The 15,731-nt window shown below is 37.8% G+C and overlaps 1 protein-coding gene across 2 annotated transcripts in view; it reads left to right on the top strand.

Annotated features, from left to right (window-relative positions):
* The first annotated feature begins 6,841 nt into the window (after nt 1-6,841).
* The window catches only part of LOC133527869 (putative uncharacterized protein DDB_G0282133), a 66,381-nt gene continuing 57,491 nt past the window's right edge, over nt 6,842-15,731 (top strand). The window contains exon 1 of one of the 2 annotated variants that reach the window (XM_061865071.1): nt 6,842-7,001. The gene's annotated coding sequence lies outside the window, so the exon portion shown is untranslated. The remainder of the gene's footprint in view (nt 7,002-15,731) is intronic. The other variant, XM_061865065.1, reaches the window with a different exon arrangement.

Below are 15,731 nucleotides of genomic sequence, written 5' to 3'. Positions count from 1 at the left end.
TATACTTCTACCTGTTTGCAGTCTAGGAGAATATGTTTTGTTGTTTCTTCTTCTTCCATGCACGCTCTGCACATGGGCCTGTCTGTTTTACCCATATTGTGTAGGTGTTTGTTAACTGTGTTATGTCCTGTAATTAATCCTACTATTTTACGTAGTTGGTGTCGAGGTGTTTTCAGTAGTATTTTGGTGAGTTTGTGGTTCAGTTCCGGTAGAAAATCCTTGGTCTGCCTGCATGTGTCCATTTCATTCCAGTATTTATTGTGCAGTTGTCTGTGATGTAGGTCTAGCTGGTTGTGTATATAGGATATTGGTAGGGGTATGATGGGCTCGGGTCCATATGCCGGCGTTTCTGAGCCTTTCCTGGCCAGTTCGTCCGCTGCATCGTTTCCTCTTGATCCACTATGCCCCTTTATCCATTGAATTGTTACTTTGATGCCTTCTTTGCTCACTTCCGTGAGGCTTCGATGACATTCGAGTATGAGCTCTGAATTAAGTTTGTCGCTGCATAGCGCTTGTAGTACTGATTTACTGTCTGACAGTATTAGTATATTTTCGTGTTTCACCTGTCGTCTTGTTATAGCATTGCAAGCTTCTATTATTCGTATATATTAAGGATGTAAGGACAAAGAATTCGTTTTTGAAATAAAAGTTTTACTTTTCATACAAATTTTTTAAACATACATTGTAAATTATATGTCACTGTTTTGGCCTTTACAGGCACAGTGTGGCATTATCACTAACTAAAAAAAAAAAGAAAATGTCTTTCCATCCATTCCTTTTTTATTCAGCATTTTAACAAAGCAGTTTATCTTTATGCTGGTCGTAATTTGCGGTTTTGAACACGGCATAGAGGGTTTATGATATGTGTGTAGATAAAATAATAAAATAAGCAAGTACATACGTAAAAAATATTTTTCTGTCAAAATGAAAGTAAAAGGTACTAAATCCGCTTATTTCATATTGATCTGAGAACGGCTGATCCTGAATGCATTTGCTTTCTAAACTGACTTGAACACAAGGAAGAGGTTGTTAATTCGCCGAAATCTTTATGATATATATTTGATGTTCATTGATTATTAAGAGACGAACAAACGTTTTCGAAAATTTCTGTTTGTTTGAAAGGGTACCTGATGCTTTCTAGTTGGTTCCAATGTCATAAAGTCAAGGTCCTTAGTGATGACGGTATTGTGGAGAAATAAAGTCTACTACTCAATTTCTTTAGATATATTAGGCCTACCTAGAGCGTTTCTTGTATTTACTTAAGTAACACTTGCATTTGTTCTCGAAATGTACCATTTTGCGTGGTTGACCTGCTGGTGAAGACCATAAAATGATTGTATTAACGAAATTGTTTTATTTTTGTTAAAGGTAAGTTCCTAAAAATTGTTATCTTCTCTAGAACATCGCATTGTCTGTGGCAATTGAGGCAGGAATGCGTTATGGAAGCTCGAAACCGTTGCGCCGCGGTGAGTCATAGTCGCACGCGCAGTGCGCATCGCGAGATTCGCGAGCAAAGCTCGTCAAACGGTCGCCGCGTCTTTTGTCCATTGTTCATAGCGCTTAATTCACATCCCGATGCGCAACTGTAATATATTTCAAAATTATATTTGAAATAAATTTTGGTTTTTTATTCAGGCACAACAAAGTCAAAATAAACTATAAATAAAGTTGATAGTTATTTTAAATTAATAGGCTAAAAATCCAGTTAATGCATCAACTGAACGAACATCGATGGACGCATCGTAACCACTGGAAGAGCTTCATGAAAGCGTTAATTAAGGGAAACATGCCACTGATACTTAAGTCATCGCCATATGTACAGTCAAGCTATTAAAAGTATTAAATATCATCAAAAACACGTCCAAAGTGCCAAAACTATATACACACTACATACCTTAATAACTAAATAACTAAAATAATTGAAATAAGGTAATTAATAACTAAAATAAGGTCGTGTAAACATATTTTGAAAACTTTGTCCGTATCGATATTTAACTCGAGGATGCCTTTCCTACGAGTTAGTATCGTAACCTAAGGGCCACTTGCACCAATCACTAACCCGGGATTCACCGGTTAAACCTGCAGTTACCATGGTTACCCGTACAATTTGACACTGGGTTAACGGGTTAATCGGTTAACGCCGGGTTAGTGGGAAGGGACAAAAAAAGATTAGAGATTATGTACCTTCCTATACATATTTAAATTATTTTGTAAATAGATATACGCTGTCTTATCTTATACCTTTAAACGAGCAATTCTTGTATATATATAAATATATATATTTCTGTGATCTCGGAAACGGCTCTAACGATTTCGCTGAAATTTGGTATATGGGGGTTTTTGGGGGTATACAATCTATCTAGATTAGTCTTATGTTTGGGAAAACGCGTGTTTTCAAGTTTTCATGCGTTTTTCTTTCGACGCAGAATACGGTCGCTAATTTCGTATTGCCGGTCACTGTCCGTCTGGTCCAGCGGGTTAAGACGCGGACTGCTAAAAATCTCGCCCGGTGACTATCTTTTGTTTTTTTTTATATGTTCAAGATTATATATAATTTTTTAATTTTTATTGTTTTAGACAAGTTTAATTTAGTAAAAAAATGTAGTTAAGATTATCACCTATAGACCACCATATTACAATAAATAGTTATAACCGAGCAAAGCTCGGTCGCCCAGGTACTAACTACTAAGGTAACATCCTGAAAGAGAACAAGTTGAACGACAAGATATTTACAGAGGTTATAGTTGAGTTAGTGTCCTTGTAGTAACAAAGCCGAATGCTTGGAATGCTTCACCCGTGATATCATTGTGTTGTCGTAGGAAGGATTCGCTCCTCTGCACACATCCTTTCATTCATGTGCTACCTACTCAGGTAGACCGATAAGCAAACACGAGAGAATAACGTAGGTGTACAATATACCGCACTTACGGGATATTTTCTAGGTTTTGTGCGAGACAAAAATCATTCATGTTTAGTCTGTTACTCTGTTACAACCAGTGTGAAGCTAGGAAATTAGAAAATAACAAAATATGCGGCGTGCCGCGCGAAACTTGCGACGGAAGATTTGGCGATCGCGCGGGTTTTAACGATTTAGTGCAATAACTCTGAAAGTCTATTTAAAATTTTGGTATTCAAATCCCTCGGCTATATCATCTATTTTATACAAAAAATATGCTGCAGTGCTATGCAGGGTAATGATTAGAGATGCCAAGAATGTTCAGCAACTATTCGGTATTCGGCATATTCGGCCATTTTGCCGAATAGGCCGGTGTCCCACTGCTGGCTAAAGGCCTCCCCTCTTAGTCGCCCTCTTTCTCTATTAACGATATACAATGAAAATAAATGAAAAATATTATACATGGTTTTGGTCAGAGTATGCCCTTGCAAATACAGTCCAGTTTCCGTGTGATTTTTTTATGGCATTTACTCTTGATTTAAACTTGTGAAAATTCAATATAAAACTACAATCTTGCGGTAGCCCCCTCTTAAGTTTGTTCACCTGCCTCGGGATCGGTAACGGTCGTAACACCCCCAACCACACACAGGATGGATTTGTGCAAACATTATGACCATTCACCACTAAGAGGAAAAAGTAAAGGCTTATGAGCTATTTAAGGACAATGAAAAAAGGTCATTTTAAATTGAAGTACTCGTTTTTATTGCTTTGAATGGAAAACATAATGTGTATATTTCTTAAGTTAACCGTTATTTGTTCTCTTGATCCTGATCTAAATCCTGAATATCAGTTATAAGTATCACTGATATAATGAACAGATAAATACAAAATGTATAGAAGCAAGTGCCCCGTTCAAGCTTCCGCTTTTACCCCTGTTGACCTTACAACAATCACTTTCACTTCGTATTGGTACGTGGTAGGCCTTGACAATGTATCTAATTGAATTGGTATTAATAACACTGACTTATCTACCCCTGCGAACTCATACTTACGAATAAATAAAGCATTAAATAACGTTATGTTTCAACTGTCCGAAAAAAACTTAGTATATAGGTGTTTCGTTTATAACCTTTAATATTATATTTATATCAGTGAATTTACAATTTTAGTAGCAATTTGATCAATGAAAGATGCACGCAAGGTGTAATGTGAAATGTGAAGGCAAGAAGTTCGTAAGGTGTAGGGCCCGGTCGCGCTCCGCTGGCGGCGCCACAGCCCCACTTGCGCGCCACCCTTGACGCTTCCTGCCGCGCCGCATTGCGACGCTGACCAAGGTCATACGATCGAGAGAGATCATGCGTCTATATTACAATTTTCTATCCTATTCGTCAATGTAGTTTAACACTCGTGACACATATCGCTTAACTAAAAATCTCTGCGTATCCACTTTGCAAGTGAGATTAATGGATAAATATGTAGGTATCCTAGAATCTGAAGTATGTTTACTGGATTAATACGCTTTATGATTTACATAGCCATCAAGACTGCAACATTCAACAAGGAAATTAGAAAAAGTCTTAAATTCGACCGAGTGTAACTTACGAATCTTATTTTTAATAGGTAGGTTTAAGGCCATTTGCAAACTTTACAGGTGCCATTAATTCACTTAGCTTCGTGTGCCGTATTACTGGGAAAGCCATAGCCTTATTAGATCCTACAATATGTCGGACCATGCTCAGTGTAGGGTTCCGTAGTTACACATCCGTCACAGTAGACAGCCTTGAACGGGGGCTATTTGTAAGCATCATATACAGTCAGCTAAAGGGAGTGTCTTTATTTGTACTAAGAAGAGAAGCCTTTTTTCTTGCTGAAAATTTGAAATATTTCACTGTAGCCCAATGATGTGGGGTATCGTTGGATAGGACTTTTAAAACGAATAAGGGTCCAACGGCAATTTATTGATAAAGTGTATATTTTCTCAAATAATCCGTCCGAAAGAATAAAAAATGGGCCCCCTTCCCCATCTAACTTTTCCTATGGATAGGATAGGAAAAAACTATGAAAAAATCCTAAAATAAAAGCTAAGTACTTTAACGAAAACTATAGCGAACATGATCGATTCAGCCAGCCTTTTATGAATTATTGCAAAAGTACTTACTCCCTTATGCTTATAATGTACATCATACTAATAGCCCCCGTTTAGCTTAGTCTGACAGGATGGTAACTACGACTAAAAGGGATTTTAAAACGAATAATCTTAACCAGAATATCGAAGCGCTGGTGGCCTAGCCTAAAAAATGCCGGGAAGACGCGAAGATGAAGAAGAAGAATCTAAATCAGAATATCACAAACGTAACGATATAGCGAACGGCTTCGGCATTAGGACCAATTGGCAAGCTCGATAATTCGCGGTCTCAGTTCCGAGTAGCGAGGCGCCGCGGGCGATAACAGCGCATACCTGCGCCGGCTGTGTCGTTCCTGTCGCATCCCGCGCGCATCAGCCCTGGGCACGTACTATGCGGCCTCCACAGCCATCACAACCACGCACAAACGGAGACAAAACTATACTGGCCCATCACATCACATTCGTGATACTATGACAACAGAGCACAATGCCAGGCGCAGCCGCGCCGCCGTCGATGCTCTTCGCGGTTATGACACGCAGGCTTTCTTCATAAGTGCTAAAAGTAGTAGTAGCAAATGAAATTACAATGTGCGTAGAATAGTATAGTTTGCAGCTAAAGCAGTAGTAGCTTGGAAGTAGCTACAATAAGAAGCGTCTGGATCTGATCACGAAACAGTGCCCTCCAATACTATCGGATTCATTTTCATAATACACCGTGCGGAAGGAAACTGAACACACCTATAAAAAAAACTGGAACAAAAACGATCCATTTAAACAAAACGCACTAACCTTGCGCACCTCTGAAAATAACGCTGCTTAATTTAGCAAATAAACGATTTTAAGAGAATGTGCCTCTCAAGTGTATCCTTGTGCTAAGTTAAGAAAAGGTAATTAAACGGAACGGTCAATTTAAGCACCGACTGAGGCAGTGTTTTAATTACGCAGGTGAATTGAATTTTATGTTTTAATGTTGAACGGGTTATAGAAAATTACATACATAACTATAATCATATGTATTATCTCTCTGTCTCTTCCTTCGTGTACCTACTCTTGTGTGAATGGCCGTGGATGTCAGGATTAAAATGGTACATGTGAAGTTTTTCTATCAAATTCAGTAAGTTGTAGGGGATTAAAATGTTAATTGTCTCCACACCCTACAGAAAAAGAATAACTAGATTTCTTATTAGACGTTGGGAGGTACTTTTAGTATTATTTCTGAGGTTTACCAGCTTAACACATATTCTTGCTGTAGCATACCTTCTAAGTTCACTTGAACGGTTGTTTCGGAGGTTTCTGTTGTTTGTTATTTTGAAACCGAACTATATACCCTGTCCTATGTACAGATACTAAGTTAATTCTGTAAAAACTAACGCAATTACCGAATTAGAATCTGTACAGATGGCCTAGCCAAAGTGACAATCGCTATCGCTTCGACAACGAATCGCTTTGTGTCCCTCTATCACTCTTCCATATTAGTACAACAGTGACAGTTGCGTTTCGATCGCTACGGAGCGTAAGCGATTTACACGTTGGCTAAGCGGCCAGCTTCTTCCCCAATCGTCATTACTATCCGTTACTTTGCTTTTAACGCTAACGCGGAAGAAGCTTTCCGTCTAAAGATGCGTTGGAAGCACTTTAACTTTTTTTGGTGTTTTGTCATGTTAACCATGCGTATAACGAAAATTCTCAGTGAGTATCGTAGAAATGGTAATTGTTGAAGTATTCAGCAGATGAAGGAAAGCACGGGAGGATTTCCGTTGCAGTGCGCCGGCGGCGGGCGCGGGTCGACGGGCCGGCGTGGCGGGCCGGCGGGGCGCGCGGCCGCCATTCGTGTGCGCGCCGCCGATCACGTCGTGCCTCCGCCGCCCCTGACCGCAACCGTTGTTCATTTCAAATTTTAATAATCGGTTAGTGCCTGCGTAACGAACTTTTAAAGGATTTCTCTGTGCACGTGTGATTTCTGTGGTGCTTCTTCGACAGGTTGGTTTTATTTATTCCATGAGTCATAAGATTCATTGATGGTTGTTTTTTTTTAATTATATTCACCTTTACCTGCGCAGACTGAATCATGTTTTTAGTATACTGCGTAATAATACCTTTTTTTTAATTTATTGCCGGTTTAGTATAGCCTGTGCAATCCTTTATTCAGTCGTGGTCTCCTTAAAGTTGAACATTACGTTCTCTTCATATACTTAACATCGGTCCAGTGTTTACAATTTTCGTAGAATAATAATCTTCCTAAAGTGGAGTAGATATTCGTAAATCCTTGGTTGATAATTAGGTACATCCTAAATACCAATAGTTTTTGCAGGACAAAGATGTTAATTTCTACATTCTAGTATCGTTTGCGGAACAGTCGTGACCAGTCATTCGTCTTAGTAAAAGACTTCAACGAGTGTCGATTCGCAGAAGCGTTTTGCGTGAACTTCTCAGTCAAGCCCAATCTTAGCCTTCACTTAACTTAAACGATGACTATATGTTTTCGTACGTCTATTCTAAAAGCATACGACAAAGATATTAAGGTAATGTAAATGTCTCAATTTAATTACCACCAAAATCTCTACAATGTACTACTACTATACTATACTATACTATACTATGAATACTTCTCTGTAGTTCCTACTATAAGTACAAAAATATGATAATCTTATTTGGCACATTCATATTTATTCAATGTACATTACATTATACCTAATTACTATAGAATAAAAAACTGTAACTCCAAGTTCAACGTCGATTGTATTTTATGAGTCCCAGCTTGTAACATGTATCCCACAGCAACCCTCGTGACGTCATATCGCCGACATTGCGACTTTTGTATATTATTTATTAATTAATGTTATACATTTAAATAGCATACAGAAATCATTTTACATCACAATCATGTCAAAATATCGACGAGGTGACGGCCTTAAAACCGCTGAATATCCCTGTGCCTGTAGAGGCGGGTAAAGTTCCGCGAGCTTTTCGTGGCTCAGCGGCGGCGGCGGCGCAGACCCGGCGCGGGGGCGCAGCGGGTTGCGTCACGCGCACCGCAACCTCCTTTTACTTTCCGCGTGGAGGGTGGCTCGTGGTTCGCCGCGACAAGTGCTCCTGCGACTGTCAGCCACAGCGATTTTGCATTCCAGCGAATGTGCTGCATGGCGACTTATGTTATTTGTATTTCCATATTCCCTTTAATCATATTTATGACCTATTAGTTGATATGCAAGCATTCAGTAAAATATTAGAGGTTTAGAAATAATATTTAATAGTTGTAGGTGTACAATTTGCATGAACTCCTGATGTAGGGTAAAAAACACACTCGTATCTTTGAGCTTTGGCATATTTAGGTACAAGTTAAATTTAAACTCGCAATAGTAGTTAGTCGTTATTTCCAAATGAGGACTAGTCAAACATATTTTAATTAATCATCGTAACGTAACATCTATAATTAACAATGAATTACGACTACTCACACTAATATTTATATATATGATGGTAATTTAGGCACCTGGAATAATTTACGGGGTGAATATATAGATCATACTGAGCAACGCGAAAAAGAATTGGCTGTTTCACACATTTTGTCTGTCTGACCTTGACATTTTCTATGGGAGAGTATATTATTTTTACGCGATTTCGGGGTTAGTCCCATAGTAAAAGTTGCTCAGTATGACCTATTTATTCAGCCCATAAATTATTGCAGGTGACTAAATAAACAGGCTGTATTTTAACCGGGATACCTATACAAACTCCACTACCTACTTAGTGTGGTAACATACAAAATATACCGAATGAGCTCTATAATTATAATACTAAGCACCAAAGAAGCCGTTGTTGTTAATCAGCCTTTCAGTACTCGCAATGCTTCACTAAGCATTATTGGTCGAGGCGACGCATACGCAATATGATGCACCGGTGTGGCGTCTTTCCGGTTTGTACACATTGCACTTACTTTTAATTACCAATTACCTTATTAACACTTGAGAAACATTTTGTAATCTGTTTTGCTTCACTCAATTTATTGTTGCCAATTATGATTAGCGGGCAACACTACAGCACACTTTAATTTATTAGTAAATATTTGACACAAACAAACACAAATCACAAGTTATAAGAACTTTCTAAATAAAAAGACAATTGACTGCAAATAGTTATACGAGTATAATATAACGATAATTTCTTGGGTACTTCTATAAAAAATATCAAATCAAATGCGCGGCAGAGCAGAGCAGAACACGTTAGATAGGGTAAAACGATTGTAGATATGGGTTAATTAAAATTAGAGATGCCACGAATTTAACAACTATTCGGTATTCGGCCACTTTGGCGAATTTTCGGTATCATGAAGAATATTTGCGGAAATAAGGTATACTTTATTTATTAACCCATTATTTTGGAATGTTAAAGACCTTGCTCGAGCATTTGTTGGTTGCAAATGATGTTCTTTACATTTGCTTGACTCTAACTACATATACTAGTAATGAGCAACAAAACTTTAATCTCAGCAAACATTGCCCTTTGTAGGCGACTACTTTTCATACGATGTAAATTAATGTGATGCAAAATGTACACGTTTTATCGAATATTAGGCTGCTGAATATTCGGTGCTTCGGCAGAGAGTGTGGCCACCACTATTCGTGGCATTTCTAATTTAAACACATATTTTATATCAAAATATAAAGCAGTTTTTATTTAATTAAAATAAATAGTACCTGGGCGACCGAGCATTGCTCGGTTATAACTATTTATTGTAATATGGTGGTGTATAGGTGATAATCTTATCTACATTTTTTACTACATTAAACTTGTCTAAAACAATAAAAATTAAAAAATTATATATATCTTTGAACATATTAAAAAAAAAACTTAGTCACCGGGCGAGATTCGAACCCGTAACACTCGTTTAGCAGTCCGCGTCTTAACCCGCTGGACCAGACGGACAGTGGCCGGCAACACGAAATTAGCGACCATATTTTTCGTCGTAAGAAAAACGCATGAAAACTCGAAAACACGCGTTTTCCCAAACATAAGACTAATCTAGATCGATTGTTTACCCCCAAAAACCCCCATATACCAAATTTCAGCAAAATCGGTAGAGCCGTTTCCGAGATCCCGGAAATATATATACATATATATATATATATATATACAAGAATTGCTCGTTTAAAGGTATAAGATAACTACATACTACATATATTTAAATATAAACTATGTTTTTGTTGCAATTCAGTTTTTATTTAGCACAAGAAATAAGAATGTATAGCAAACAGCACTGTCAAACACAAATATTCGAGTTGTAGGCTATCGGCCAGGATCCGGATCCAAGAAGGTTTGTACTAGATACATACTTGAAACAATAAAAAAAAAACTAAAAAACTTAAACCTCTAATAAAAAAGCGGCCAAGTGCGAGTCGGACTCGCGCATGAAGGGTTCCGTACCATTTAAGACGTATTAAAAAAAAATCTACTTGCTAGATCTTGTTCAACATTTTACCACTTTGGACACACATTTTACCACTTTGGAACTGTCTCTCGCGCAAACTATTCAGTTTAGAAAAAAATGATGTTAGGAACCTAAATATCATTTTTGAAGACCTATCCATAGATACCCCACACGTATGGGTTTGATGAAAAAATTTTTTTTTTAATTTATTGACGTATTAAAAAAAAACTATTCACTAGATCTCGTTCAAACCAATTTTCGGTGGAAGTTTGCATGGTAATGTATATCATATATTTTTTTTAGATTTTTCATTCTGTTATTTTAGAAGTTACAGGGGGGGGGACACACATTTTTTCACTTTGGAAGTGTCTCTCGCGCAAACTATTCAGTTTAGAAAAAAATGATATTAGAAACCTAAATATCATTTTTGAAGACCTATCCATAGATACCCCACACGTATGGGTTTGATAAAAAAAAATTTTTTTTTAAATTTTTATGACGTATTAAAAAAAAACTACTTACTAGATCTCGTTCGAACCAATTTTCGGTGGAAGTTTGCATGGCAATGTATATCATATATTTTTTTTAGATTTTTCATTCTGTTATTTTAGAAGTTACAGGGGGGGGGACACACATTTTTTCACTTTGGAAGTGTCTCTCGCGCAAACTATTCAGTTTAGAAAAAAATGATATTAGAAACCTAAATATCATTTTTGAAGACCTATCCATAGATACCCCACACGTATGGGTTTGATGAAAAAATTTTTTTTTTAAATTTTTATGACGTATTAAAAAAAAACTACTTACTAGATCTCGTTCGAACCAATTTTCGGTGGAAGTTTGCATGGCAATGTATATCATATATTTTTTTTAGATTTTTCATTCTGTTATTTTAGAAGTTACGGGGGGGGGGGACACACTTTTTACCACTTTGGAAGTGTCTCTCGCGCAAACTTTTCAGTTTAGAAAAAAATGATATTAGAAACCTCAATATCATTTTTAAAGACCTATCCATAGATACCCCACACGTATGAGTTTGATGAAAAAATATTTTTTGAGTTTCAGTTCTAAGTATGGGGAACCCCCAAAATTTATTGTTTTTTTTTCTATTTTTGTGTGAACATCATAATGCGGTTCATAGAATACATCTACTTACCAAGTTTGAATAGTATAGCTTTTATAGTTTCGGAAAAAAGTGGCTGTGACAGAATCGGACAGACAGACGGACATGACGAATCTATAAGGGTTCCGTTTTTTGCCATTTGGCTACGGAACCCTAAAAATGATACAAGAGACATATACATGTATGGTCAGTTTTATTTTATTTCCATTCATGGGGTTAATCCCTACTCTTGAATATATGTAGATGTATCAGTCTATGAGGGAGCAAAGTCAGTAAATAAGTGGTGATTCACATACATACGAATATGTATCAGGAACCCTACAAAGGAATTATTGTAGTTAAATAAGTAAGTAGTAATACAGTTTCGATATGCACACACAAGCTGTTGACTAATGTCCGAAGGAGTGGTAACTTTTGTTTTAAAATGTATATAGGACCCAAAGAAAAGGTTTTTGTAGTGATCTGTAAAAATATAGGTAAATTATATATTATTTATTACCTGTTTAAAAAAAAAGGCCCGACGTCAAACTGGTTGACTATATTTCATTTAACAGCTTTATTTACTCTCCTTCTTCCTTGGGATAAAGAAATTAGTAGGTACGAAAATACAAGATATAGGCAGAAACAACATATATTACGGGATATTGTGACCATCGGACTGTTCCGACGGATAATGGGCCAGTCGACAAGCAAGGCCACAACTTATGCCGGGTTCCGATTACTAAAATAGCATTTTAATTTAAACTGGCCTTTCCTGAGGTTGTCTGACTCACATTTAAGTACTTTTGTATATCGCACGTTGCAGTATCAATATCTCTCTAACGTCAACTACAAACTTAAGCTTTTTATGAATCGAGAATGAAAATTAGGTAGGTACCGATTTGACATTCAATTGTTTGTCACACAGAAAACGGAACAACCTGTCCACTGAATACTTAGTAAACTAAAGTTGCTGTCATGAACTTTTTTCTTCAATAAATCCGCGTGCTTATTGTAATCGAAATTGCAGCTAGTCTAAATTCACATCACATCCACTAGTTCAACAGGTAGACAACGCAGATGTTAATGAATCAACTTCCTTTTGCGTGACCTTTAATCTGCATACGAATTTTCTTTCTATGTACATAATGTATTGAATGATCTTCTCATCGAGAACTGAGGCGTACTATTCATGCCTAATTGTAAAGCTAAGGCTCGACGTATGATTACTTTATATACTTACCTATTACATATTTCACATATGTCAACTATCATCTACGCATTTAATCATTCGTGCATATGTCCAATAAGTACTAGTGTTGGTAGGAACTCGAGACTTTTGAGTCTTAATTGAAGAACTCGACTTGTTTTTACGACACTCAAAGCTTAAAAAACTTCTTAGTCTTTTAAGTCCTGAGTCGAGTCCCTTATTGAGTCTTTTTTAAGCGCAACTCAAATAAAGACTCAGTCAACAATTTTACAGGTTTTACCTAAACAACAGTAAAGAAAATAGGCGTTATTGTATAATTTATGTTATGTATATCCATGAATTTCAAAATTATTTGTAAAAAAATTACAAGTTCTCTGAAAAGGACTCAAGTCTCTACAAAAGAATCGAGTCTCTAATAAGTTGAAAGGACTCAAAGGACTCGAGTCTTAACCAACACTATTAATACCGTTAGAAGTAACTCTACTCTTTGGCAACAGACGTTGATAGTTGTCGAATTTCGCCTTAAAGAAAGAGGAATTATTACGCGTTTTAACCATTTTAACATTATTAAGCTCGAAAATCTGCCTAAATATTCGATGCAAGGTAAGGTTTTTTTATAAAAAAATAAGAACAAATAATTGAGTATCGTTAATGCATATTGTTTTGAAATAAGCTTCTGTAAAGTTTCTGTTACTTAAAAGGTCGATACTGGCATTTTATAGTGTGGTCGTATTGAATTGCTGAGTTTGTTCTAGTTAATAATGTGTTTTTTTTTTTGTTTAAAAAATGATTTTATACCTACTTGAACCTCAGACCGAAAGTTATGTAGTTGAGATTAGTGGTTCAGGGGCACATGAATTGCAAGTATTAATGTCAAGATTCTCAAGGGCCATCGGCGACAGAATTTGGAATTATGTTGCCATATCTAATCTTTATGTATTCCTGTCCAAAAGTCGTACAAAATTTAAACAATTCCACCCCTAAGCTCTGACGTTACGTGCTACTAAAAGTAATAAGTATAAAAGCTTTCGTAATAACACCAATAACATTAAAACCTGCTCCCCATTCTCCAAATGGAAATCCCCGATTAAGGCGATATTGAACTAACCGTCGTCAAGGCAACTGCGGATTCCTATCAATTTAAAGCAAATATGACAAATATCATAGAGTTATTGATAATAGAATAGGTTTAATATTTAAGAAAAAGTCTTGCCCTCGAGTTTGATAGCCGAACTTGGCGCTATGCGGCGTTTTATGTTTTATGGTGACTGAAATCGTAAATCTGAATATTTCGCAAAGGGATCGCGGTAGAGAGGATATTGTTCCACGTCCAAAACTTCAGAGTTGCATACGTTCATCATTGAATAGGGTCGTATGTCTTTGTCGTGGTTGCTCATTGCTCATTCCTTTGGTCAGGACGTTAGACACAAGCAGCACTCGCTGGCCGGCCCGCGGCCTTCGGCCGACCGGTCGCCCGGCCCGCTTACTTTCGCATGCCTTGTACCTTGTAGGTGTAAGACTGCAGCACTGCGCGCCCGAGTGCCTACATGCCAAACAGCTTACGATATTGTTCGAACGCACCTTTAATCAAACGCCAAGGTCATACACATTAAACTCTTCAATAGTTTCTCAATTAAGCTCATTTCTGCTTTATTTGGAGCATCACAAGTTGTACTTCTTCGTATGAATCAGAAAAGATGGCTTTCGTTAGCTGTATGAAGACTACAAACCTGCAATAATACAGAGTAGGAGTTCTACGTATACAAATGCAGGAGTTGTTGAAAACATTTGTGTTTGTACACCACAAGACATTCACAACACTTTTAAGGTGTGGTAACAGTTTTAGGTTTTGTGGTTTTATAGATTGGTATACAATTATTGAAATCATAAATACAAAGTCTTGTTTCTGTATAGAAGTTTATGCAGTTCTGTGCCGCGAATGGACACATACACATACATAATATGTATTGATGCCGATAAATAAAAACATTCAGCTTGTGGCGAGCTTTTGGGGAGTAACGACCCCACAGACCCGAGTGCTCCAGAGAGTCCGTAAGGGTCTCCGTTTCCGGCGTGTCTTCGTCGGTCGGAGTGGAACAGGACTGGCAGCTCTGGCCTTAATTGGCCGCTCAGAGAGGAGTCGTAAGAGCTACATGCTGTGGGGTGGAAGTGTGACAGGGCATAACGCCGCGAGTAACTTCGGCGAAAACGCAGCACACCCTGCACACCTCTCCACACCCCTGAGTCACTCACGCCGTGTTGCGCCTAGCCGTCTTTACAATGGCTCATCATCTAGCAAGTGGCAAGTCACCACCTGTCTCTATAACACTGTATATCACAATGTTATGGCAGGTATCCGGAACTCTTAGCAATTAGTCCAGTCTTATTTTCCACCCAAATTTAAACCATAGACCAGGACATTTTCCATTTTTCTACAATAGCCTCCAATGCCTACTCAAGCCGGTTTAAGGGTATCTATTTATGTACCCATGAATGGGTTCCAACAGGCGTTCTATATAACATCAAGGCTCTCCAAACAACATCGACGTGTTGAATCTATATCCCCACAGACCCCTTATAAATGACCGGGCTTAAAACCCCGAGAGTTTGTAACTGAGACACTAATAATAATAATAAGACCCCATCGCCCGCTGATTTTACCAGTGCAATCAGTCAGCGCAGGGGCAGCCTGTGGCGAGATGTTGGGGAGTAGCGACCTCACGTACCCGAGTGCTCCTGGGGAGTTCTGTTACCCGCAAGGAAGGTGGGTGGGACAGGATTAGACAGCGGCGAACACCTCTCAATACCCCTGTGCCTCTCACCTAGGTGTTGCCCTTGAGCCATCCTAGATGTCGCTTTTTGTGGGGGCCCATCTTGTGCGGGCGAGTACCCGTCTGCCGGAAATAAAATTGAATACCGTTTTATTAGACAGGCGTCCGGTTGTTTATCAATTATCATCCCATAGCCCAG

Source organism: Cydia pomonella, chromosome 1 (genome assembly GCF_033807575.1).
Source record: "Cydia pomonella isolate Wapato2018A chromosome 1, ilCydPomo1, whole genome shotgun sequence".
NCBI lineage: Eukaryota > Metazoa > Arthropoda > Insecta > Lepidoptera > Tortricidae > Cydia > Cydia pomonella.
This window is presented reverse-complemented; position numbering and strand designations above follow the sequence as displayed.